Below are 11,555 nucleotides of genomic sequence, written 5' to 3' on the forward strand. Positions count from 1 at the left end.
CATAGAAAAAATAAGATTTGGTGTACTACTATTGCTAAGGCATTATATTCACCCTGATTTTAAGGCTCAGTACTTAATGGAAGAACGTCCAAAAGCTTTATGGAATGCACTCAAAGCACGGTATGAGAAGCAAAGCCAACTAGTCTGGCTGGAGGCCAGTTATGAATGAAACAATTTACGTATTCAAGATTTTAAAATTGTGGAAGAATACAATCATGCCGTTCATACAATCTGTTGCAAGTTGAAATTTTGCGAAAAAGAACCTGATGACGTGGCAAAGATAGAAAAGACTCTGTCTACTATGCTCCCCGCAGATAGGGTTTTACAACGCCAGTACCATGCAATGAATTTCCAAACTTACACTGAACTTATACACATCTTAACTCAGGCGGAGAAACATGATGAACTACTTTTAAAGAATCATCATAAGGTCCCAACGGGAGCAAAGCCTCTACCTGAAGTTCATCATAATGTTCAGAATACTAAAAAGTTTAATGGCCCTCCGCACCATTCTAAGGACTTCAAAGGGAAACGCAAGTTTCACAAGAAAAAGAAGTACAATGCCTACAATCAGAGTAATGATAATTCAAAGCCTAAGTTCGACAAATCCAAGACTTGTTACAAGTATGATTGCTACAAGCACGTAGCAAAGAACTGTCATACTCCAAAGCACCTAGTAGTCCTATATCTCAAATCTGTGGGTCGTGTACGCAAGAGTCAAGGACCAAGATATGAAGCTCACTTCAATCTTCAACCAGACTTTTCTAAGGAGGCCAGTTGTTCAAAGCAAGTTCCAAAAGAACCAAGCAACAACGAGACAAATAATGAGTCAGGCGACCTCAAGGAGAGCAGGGGTAACATGATCGTAGAATTCACATCAGGCGATGTGTTCGGAACATGGAATAAAATCAAGATTCCATAGACATAATAAAATTTAATGTCCTTAGGAATGTTGTAGTAATTAAAGTTGTTGTCATACTTTTACATTGAATAAATGTAATAATATATAATTATATCAAGCACACTTGATATTCAATAAAAATAAGTATGTATTCTATATATCTGAAAAGAATTTCTTATTTAAATTCTTCATTCTATATATAGTTTGAACGGGAGTCAATTCAATGGAGGAAGAAATATGCCTAGTGGATAGTTGCACCACGAATACTATACTTAGAGAAACAAAATATTTCCATACTCTTACCAAAAGAGTAGGAAATGTTTTAACAATCGCTGGACGTGATGCGATGATAGTAGGCGTTGGTCGTGCTACTATCACACTTCCTATGGGTACGCAGATTACAATCGAGGAAGCTTTATTATATCCTGATTCAACACGTACCCTACTAAGTTATAAAGATATTCGAAAAAACAGGTTTCATATTGAAACACATGAAGAGAATAAAGAAGAATATCTTCTTTTTACTAAAGACACTGGATATGGCAAACAAATTGTTGAAAAAATTCCTTCTTTTTCATATGGATTGTAGTATACATACATCAAACCCGTAAAGCATGTTGCGTATAAGGTAATTTTCCAAAATGGTAACACATTTCAAACATGGCATGATCGCCTTGGTCATCCTGGTGCAGGGATGATGCGGAAAATTATTACTAAGTCAATTGGTCATAATTTACAAAAGGCTAAATTCCCTCAATCCTCAGATTTTATGTGTACTGCATGTGCAGAAGGGAAGTTAATTCTAAGACCATCATATCTTAAATTTAAAAATAAATCACTTAAATTTCTTGAACGCATTCAAGGTGATATATGTGGTCCCATTCAACCATTATATGGACCATTTAGGTATTTCATGGTTCTCATCGATGCATCTACACGATGGTCCCATGTGTGTATTTTATCGACACGAAACCATGCATTTGCTAAGATAATTGCTCAAATTATCAAGTTACAAGCAAATTATCCTGAACATCAGATTCAATCCATTCGCATGGATAACGCTACTGAATTTTCCTCAAGAGCCTTTAATGATTATTGCATGGCATTAGATATTCAGATCCAGCACTCAGTTCCATATGTCCATACTCAAAATGGTTTAGCAGAATCACTTATAAAGAGGATAAAGCTTATTGCAAGACCAATGTTGATGAATTGCAAGTTATCAACCACATGTTGGGGTCATGTAGTTTGACACGCTGCTGATCTGATTCAATTGCGTCCAACTGCTTATCATACTAATTCCCCCTTAGAATTAGTGCGTGGAAATCCACCAAGTAGTTCCCATCTGCGTAAGTTCAGTTGCGCTACATACGTACCGATATCACCACCATAGCGTACTATGTGGGATATCAATCTCCATCGATCATAAAATATCTCGAGCCCCTGACAGGGGATTTATTCACGGCTCGGTACGCTGATTGTATTTATGATGAGGACCATTTCCCGGCATTAGGGGGAGAAACAAAGTACCAAAATGTGTGCTAGGAAATCGATTGGATTGTGCAAGGCATTCCGGCCTCTGATCCACGTACTCAAGAAACTGAATTTCAAGTTCAGAAAATTATAGATTTGCAACATATTGCAAATAATTTGCCTGATGCATTTACTGATTATAAAGGTGTCACTAAATCTTTAGTTCCTGCTCGCAATGTACCAGAAAGAGTGGAAATACCTCAGAAAACCACTCAAGCTACAAAACAGAAAAAGAGGGGGAGGAGTATGGCTACAGTGCAGGAAAAAGTTTCTTGCAAGCATCCACGGAAACAGAAGAACAAGTCTTCTGAAACAGTAAATGTATGTCAACCTCGGGTTGACAGACACCTATTGGACAGTTCAAGTCCGGTGGATGGGCAACATCCACAACCTAGCTCAAAGGTACACCTAGATACTGAGGCTAAAACATCGGAGTATCTAGTTTCTATCGTTAGGGGAAATGATGAGGAATCATCAAGGATACAAGAGATTTCAATAAATTATATTAATTCTGGAGAAATATTTGATAGAAAGACTACTATTATTGACACATATTTTTCCGAACAAATTGGATACAATCTTCTCAATGATCCGGATCCAAAGACCATGGCAGAGTGTAGAAAACGCTCGGACTAGGCAAAGTGGGAAGAAGCAATTCAATTGAAAATAGCCTCGCTTACTAAGAGGGAAGTATTCATGTCTGTGATGTCTACACCTCCAAGTATCTTCCCTGTGGGATACAAGTGGGTTTTCGTTCGAAAGAGGAATGGGAACAATGAAGTGGTGAGATATAAAGCAAGACTAGTAGCACAAGGGTTCACGTAGAGGCCCAGCATTGATTTCAATGAGACTTATTCTCCAGTTATGAGTGGAATCACCTTCCGATATTTAATTTCATTGGCAGTACAAAAGCATCTATCTATGCACTTGATGGATGTAGTGACAGCATATTTGTATGGGTCACTGGATTCTGATAATATATGAAGGTTCCAGAAGGAATTCCCATGCTGAATCCGAACACAAATCGCAACATGTATTGTGTAAAATTGAAGAAGTCACTTTATGGCTTAAAGCAATCAGGTCGAATGTGGTACAATCGACTTAGTGAATTCCTTCTCAAGAAGGGGTACACTAGTAGTGATGATTCACCATGTGTGTTCATTAAGAAGTCCAATAAGGGATTTTGTATTATTTCTATATATGTTGATGATCTTAATATCATTGGTCACATAGAAGATATAAATAAAGCACGAAATCATCTAACAATGGAATTCGAGATGAAAGATTTGGGTCAAACCAAATTTTGTTTAGGTTTACAACTTGAAGATCTTCCTACGGGAATTTTTGTACATCAAGCCGCTTATATCCAAAAAATATTGAAGAAATTCAATATGGACAAATCATATCCATCAAAGACACCTGTGGTTGTAAGATTACTTGGTATGAAAAAGAATCAATTTAGACTATGAGATGATGGAGAAGAATTGTTGGGACCTGAGGTTCCTTATCTTAGTGCCATTGGAGCGTTAATGTATTTTGCAAATAGCACTCGGCCGGATGTCGCTTTTGCAGTGAATTTACTAGCTAGACATAGCGCTACTCCTGCCAAACGTTATTGGACAGGAATTAAGAATATCTTTCGATATCTCAGTGGTATGAAAGATCTTGGGCTTTTCTTTCAAAGAAATGTAGATTCAAATATGATTGGATACACTGATGTTGGTTATTTATCGGATCCTTATAATGCCATATCCCAGACAGGCTACGTGTTTTTACACGGTGGAATAGCCATATCATGAAAATCTTCCAAACAAACATTAGTGGCTACATCCACCAATCATTCTGAAATAATTGCTTTATATGAAGCTTCACGTGAATGTGTGTGGCTACGCAGAATGATTAACCACATCTAACAATCATGTGGTATTGGTACCATCGAATCACCGACTATTGTCTATGAAGATAATACCGCTTGTGTTGCACAGATGGATACAGGTTATATAAAGAGCAATATAACTAAATATATTGCACCAATATTATTCTACCCTCACCAGTTGAAACAAAGTGGAGAAATTGACTTTTTGCAACGTAAATCTTATGGTAATCTCGCTGATTTGTTAACAAAGTCCTTACCAACATCAATATTTCAAAAATTGGTACGTGGTATTGGTATGCAATGACTACGAGATTTACAAGATTTAGGGGGGGAATCTACTTAAATTAGACCTGATCTAGCCTCATATTGTGCTCTTTTCCTATATGAGTTTTAAATTCAATTTCTCATAAAGGTTTTTAATGAGACAATATCAATGCAAGCACGTATATCCATCTCTAATTTTCTCCAAAGGGGTTTTCGAGGAGATATCAAAGATTATTAATATCTTTCTCATATTTTTCCCATTGGGTTTTAGAAGAAGGATATTACAATCTCATATGTCAACAATGAGATAGTAATTCATATATATGCTATATTACTTTCTTCTCCTTTTCCTATCAGGTTTAAGGAGTTTTCATGGCATATCAATAGACAACATGGTTTCTCCTCGCATTTTTCCTACAAGGTTTTGGAGGAGTTTTTCCCATTATTTTGGATATTCTCAAGAACAAAGAACAAGGATTACATGAAGCATATTTGAAGCAGATTGATCAAGGGGGAGTGTTAGAAATTATTAGTGTGTGATCAATTAGCATTAACCACATGATTAACATATGGATTAGTCAGTTAATCCTATCATTAGCGGTTGCTAATGACGGGATGCGTCCTTTAACAGAGGCCCATTCGGAAGGGGCGTGTCCCTTCCGAACCGGCGCGTTGGTTCCTTTGAACCCATATAAATATGTAATCACTGTTCATCATGATTAACAAGAGAATCATTTACATTCAGTTTAAGATTAACTAGTACGCATGGAAAGGCACTCGTTTCTCAGTCAAGTCAGATATGCATGTAGAAAACAGGGTCCAGGCAGAGGCAGGTGTGTTTGGGGGGTATTTTGCATTTACGTATTTTGCATGCACTGAGGGGTATTTTGCATTTACGTAGCTTTTTATAGGGTTAGCTCAAAGAACGAAGAGTTCACCGACCTGGGGTACGTCCCTGCTGCACTGATGCAATGCGCATGGCAACATCTCTCATGTTCATGCGCTGAATAACGCAAGTTTTGCAGCTAGCTTGCAGTAATAACGTCAGTTGATCTATTCAATATCGCGAACAGCAGTGATGCACATGCCCACTGAAACGGTGCTACGTACTGAAGGGAATTTTTACGTTTTTGGACTTGCGGTGTTTTGAGACTGAGAAAAAGGTACAGTGGGAGATTTCGTTTGTATCTGAACAACTGAACATGGTATCAGTATTCAGTACAGTGTACTAGATACCTTTTTTTTTCCAGATGCGATGTATGACACTAGTAGATTTTTGTTGACGGTCTAATTGGCACCGTACCGGCTGTTCTCGACCGCCAACACATATGTATCTTTGCTAGTGGTTGGGTAAACCCACCAGCAATCACTAAGTACATAAAAGATTTTTGCTTGACGGTCTAATTGGCATTGTGCTGGTGGTTCGAGAATCCACCAGGAACTCTTTGCCAGCATAAATCGCCAATTATGCTGGCGGTTTGTGACCGCGAGCATAGATGGATCTTTGCTGGCGGTTGGTAACCCACCAGCATAAATGCTTCATCAATTCCCAAATATATATAAATAGATTGATATCTATATACAACCACATCAGACTGCATGGACCCAAATATAAGCGATTGAAATATTCGATAAAACCGATACTCCATCCAAGATGCAAATGTCCAATTGCATGCCTACATTACATCATCTAGTTGATATTATTCTTAACCAACAGGTACTGCATAGTTAACATCGCCAATATTGTACCCTAGGCTTTCGTCAATAAAAATCAAAGCACGGATAAGTGCACTGTCCTTTGCTTCATATCTACGAGGAAGTGCTTTGCCGTAAATGGTGAACATTGGTTCCACAGTAGGAGAAGGGGTAGACCGAACCTCAATAGAAGTCTGGTGTAGGCCTTCATTAGTACAGGGTATCCCTAACTCGTACCAATGATAACCTAATTTCTCCAAAGCTTGATATAAAATATTTTGGAAACTCATCGCCGTGAAGGTGTTACTAAACATATCCTACAACAGGGATGATAGACAAATATTATAAACTGCTTCACACAATAAAAGAAAATACCATAATATTATTAAATTGGTAAAAACTCTCATACCATGTCATTTTGGTTTTCTTGTGCAAGTCTCTTACAGAGACTAACAATATCATCATGTTCATTCTATTGAATCACTCTGATTTTGAACCATAACAAGTCTGTAATTAGATAACCATGCTCCTCGAGTTCTGTCAGGCAAGCTTCCATGGCACTTCTTTCATAAGTCATCTCAATAGGTGATTCTTTACCACTAGCCACTATTGGAATCCTGGTTCCTAGATCTTCTCTTGCTGGTACCTCAAAAGAGATTGTTAATTTCTTGAATTGTTGGCGTTCCATGGTTTGCACCTGAGGATGTGTACCACCTAAGCTGTTTACTACGTCGGCAAGCCATGTAAACTTATTGATCCGCTGCATTAGAAAGAATGTAACATTAATAAGGATTAAAACGATCTTAATAAGAAAAAAAAGATCTTACTGTTCCTGGAGATGGTATGGTTGCTTGGGAACATCGAGTCGGTCTAGTTCGGTTGACTCTGCTGAACATGATACCTGGAGGGCGAGCCACATGTAAAGGGTAATCCTAATGCCCTATACCACGACCAAGGCCACGACCGACACTACCACGACCAAAGCCACGACTTGCCATATGCCTATTCATGAACAATTTCATAGGGTTGTTATGCAGATTTCATTCAAATAATAGAATCCTACTCACAGTAACAATAACACATTCTATCAAATTTCATTCAAATAACAAGTTGCTATCAAGTCACACTCACACATTCTATCAAATTTCATTCAAATAACAAGTTGCAATCAAGTCACACTCACACATTCTATCAAATTTCATTCAAATAACAAATTCTACAGCATTTATAAACAAAATGACACATTCGAATAGATAGATTGTAGTGCACTTGACTAAAATCAATTTACCTGGGTGAAGAAGAGCCGGCGGCATAGGAGGATGAGGTTGCGGCGTCACAGGAAGACAGGGGGTTGGCGGCGCGGAGGATGAGGTCATGGCGGCGCAGGAGGACGAGGGGCCAGCAGCCTGGAGGATGAGGTTGCAGCAGCACGGAGGATGAGGAGGGGCCGGCGGTGTGGAGGACGAGGAGGGGCCGGCAGCATAGGGGACGAGGTCGTGGCGGTACGGAGGACGAGGAAGGGCCGGCGCGGAGGAGGACACGGTGGCGCGGAGCGGATGAGGGGCAGTGGCGGGGATGAAGGCCATCATGGAGGAAGAGGCGGTGGCGGCGGGGATGAGGGCTGGCGGAGGGAAAAAATCGGCAGCCTGGCGGTGTCTGTTCGATTGCACGCTAGGAACTAGGAAAATTTCGCTCTGTCCCCGCCAATATATGGTGGTATTTCTGCTGGCGGCGAGATAAGGAACCGCCAGTAGAAATGTGCTATTTCTGCTGGCGGGTGACATAAGCAACCGCCAAGGAAAATATTTTTTGGAGTTTGTTTTTTTGGTAAATTACAAATATATTAGACGTAGTGTTTTATGACTAAAATCATTGTATAAAAAAATCAATACATTTAAGTGTTATAAGGTAATTTTCCACGTTCATCTGCTATATTTTGGAAATTTATGTAATTTTCGGATAATTAATTGAAAACCATATTTCAACTACATGTGTCTTATACATTATTAATAAAATTTTAGAAAATTCATATTTCAGTTTCCTAATGATAATATAGATAGTATACAAAAAAGTGATTTGTATAAACAAATTAATGTTAATATAAACCAAGTTTGTATTTACAAGTCAATTCGAAAATATAAGAAGAAATCTTGTATATGCTCCAAAGAAACTAAGACATTCCATGATACCTTCATAGGTCAATGAACATATATAAAAATATTAAGCTCATTTACAAAATATCAATGCATACACGTGTATCAAATTGACACATCTCCCTTGAAGTTACACAAACCTTAATGGAAACATTCAAGGGTACACTAAATTAAAGGTGTTTCAAGTGATATGAACTTCAACCTACTTTTTACATGTACCGTACAGGAAATAAGTCTTGGAGTAGAAGATTCAATAATTTTTAAACTTGTTTACCATTTTCTAGGGATTAAATGATTTTCTATGCTTATTCTAAAAAACATTTATGCTGGCGGGTCCTTAAGCCATCCGCCAGCACAATTGATTTGTGCTGGCAGACGGCTTATGAAAACAGCCAGCACAAATGACTGTGCTGGCGGACAGCTTAAGGACCCGCCAACACAAATATAAGATCCAAACTAAAGCTTGCCGTGTACGAGTTCATTGTCCGAATGGCATAACACACTCCCTCTCTTAGCTTGCTGTGTACGAGCTCATTGCCACCGCATCCGCTGCCACCACTTCCCCGCCGCTCGCCTCCCCTGTGCCGCATCCTCCATCGCTCCGCTGCTTCGCCACCACTTCCCCGACGCTGCATCCGCCACTGCTTCCCCTCCGCCGCTCCTTCCTCGCTCGGCCCCATCCCCATGGCTCCGCCACTTGCCACCACGCCGCAGCCATGGCCGCTGACGACGCAAACCTGTTGACCTTCTCTTCTACCTCTAGTTTGTCGACATCACTTGAGTTTCAATGTGAGGTCCACATGGCGAGCACCACAGGCAACCCAACCGCGGTGCCGACCAGCTCCTAGTTCGTGGCTCTACCCCTTCCTGACTGTCCCATCCCATCATGTCAAACCAAGATCATTTTTCTAAGGATTTTCTACAAGTGCCCGGACCACTACAATATGAGTATTTACGCATTAAGATCATATTTTGCTAGTTTGACATCACTTAAGTTGCCTATTTTAAGTTGTTGGTCTAAGCTTATTTGCCTTAGCTTTCTTGTTAAGTTAGATTCTAGTTAATCAATGTAATGTTAGGTATTTATCTGAGCTTGTTGTCTTATTTCTCTTAGGTTATTTTGCTAGTTCACTAATTTTACTTATTTGTCTTAACTTGCTTATTTAGTTAGATTATTCCAGTTAGCGTATTTCAGCATATTCTTTGATATTTGTCAAATTTTGGTAGGAGGATCAGACATCTTGTCCGTCTTACTGGTGGAATGAAAATATCTAACTGAAGTGGTTGGTAGACAAACCCTCAGAATTGTTGCTTAATCGCCATGGATCTAGTGTTAGTGCACGCAATGCAGTTGATGCTCAGACTACGCAGCTGCACTAGGACTAGTTCAGCCGTGTCTTGTTCAGCCTCAAAGAGTTGAACCAGCTACTAGTAGTATGAGCATGGACTTTCAAGACCTGAATATGCAATTGTGTGATATGAGAATGGAGATGTATCAAATAAAGATGCAGAATGGAGAAACATCACGAAACATTGCTCACTTGAAGCATAATTTGAACAAGAATGGAGTTGAATTTAGTGCCCTTGTAGTTGTTTTGGGTCTACTTGCTGGTGTGTTGGCATACCTCTTTGCTTCTGGTCTCTTAGGGGTTAGACTCATGTAGCTGGATTGTACCAATGTTTTAGGCTTGTTGTTTCCGTTCTAATTGTGTAGAACTTGGACCATTTGTGTATGCGGCGGATGAGACTTGTGTTGAGTTACTTTGTGTTCAATTTATGTTTGATGAATTTGAGCCATATGTGGTATGCGAGCATAGTTTTCATTGTTTTCTGCTTGAATTCAGACATGCTGATGCAATGCTTGATGAACTTGGGTTCTCCTAATTTCCATGGGTAACAGATTTGTGCTTGCGGATGCTTATGTGGCCCGCTAGCACAAATGTATTAATGTAGGCTGTTCATGACCGGGCGCCCCCCAGAGCATTTGTGCTATAGTTTTCCATCTTGTCCGAGGCCCGTGGGCCGGCCCACGACCTGCTTTTTTGGCCTGGCACGGCACGGAATTATACAGGTCCGAGCCGGCCCGGCACGAGCCTCGTGCCGTGCCTGGGCCAAGACCTCAGCACGTGGGCTAGCCCAGTATGGCATGTTTAACATTCGGTCTGACTCGACACGTGGGCCGGCCTGAGAGCACAGGAGGTCTAGGAGGCCCGGGAGCCCGAGTGCCTGCATCTATGTAAGGTGAGGTGCCCGGCCCCAAGCCCTAGCTGCCCCAATTCCCCAGTCACCTTGCCGCCTGGCTGCCTCTTCGCCTCCTCCGCTCCTCGTGCGCGCCTCCTGACCCCCCAAACCCTAGCCTCGCCACTGGTGACGGCGTAGATCTGCCGCTCCCCTAGCCTCCTCCACCTCTCCTCTCCTAGATCCGGTCTCCCCTCCCTTCTCCTCCCCCTCTGCTCGCCGGATCTGCTCCTCGGTGGTCATCCTTGCCTCCCGTGCGGCCCGTCGCTGTTGCGCGCCTCTGCCTCGCCTCCCGAGCCACGGCTCGGCTAGATTCGATGCCAGCAGCCCTTCTCCTTCCTCTCCTATGGCCAGTGATGGGGATTGAAGATGGGGAAGGCGGGGAAGGCCGAGCGGTGGTGACCTATGCCAGCGGTGCTAGATCTGGTGGCCTGTTCTACTCGCCGATGTCCTCGGCTCCTCTATGGCTCTGCTCGCCGTTAGATCTGCTCCTCCTCCCTTATTTTGTTGCTTTTCGACCTTCTTCGCCTTCCTCTTCTCCAATCCCCCTCTCCCTCTCCGAGTCTGTGTGGTTTGCCCAAGCTATCTATGGTGAGGTCGTCGACGGCAACTCCGGTGCTCCGACGAAAGGTAAGTCTGGTATCCCCCGCAGCTTGCCTTCCTCTTTTCTTTCTATTTTTGTTTTTGATTCATTACTAACTTGCTTCTTTATCTGCTTCACTGGTTTCTTGCGTAAGCCGTTGAGGGCCCAGAGGCCGGCGATGGCCGACGGTGACGACCCTACGTCCCACAACTATGAGTTGCGGGTGATGGGTCTTTGCGGAGATGATGAGAACCACCTAGCTGCAGATGCAGAGGAGTTCTTTGGTAGCAATGCAGCCATCAACCTTGATGC

Source organism: Panicum hallii, chromosome 3 (genome assembly GCF_002211085.1).
Source record: "Panicum hallii strain FIL2 chromosome 3, PHallii_v3.1, whole genome shotgun sequence".
In the NCBI taxonomy this organism is placed as follows: domain Eukaryota; kingdom Viridiplantae; phylum Streptophyta; class Magnoliopsida; order Poales; family Poaceae; genus Panicum; species Panicum hallii.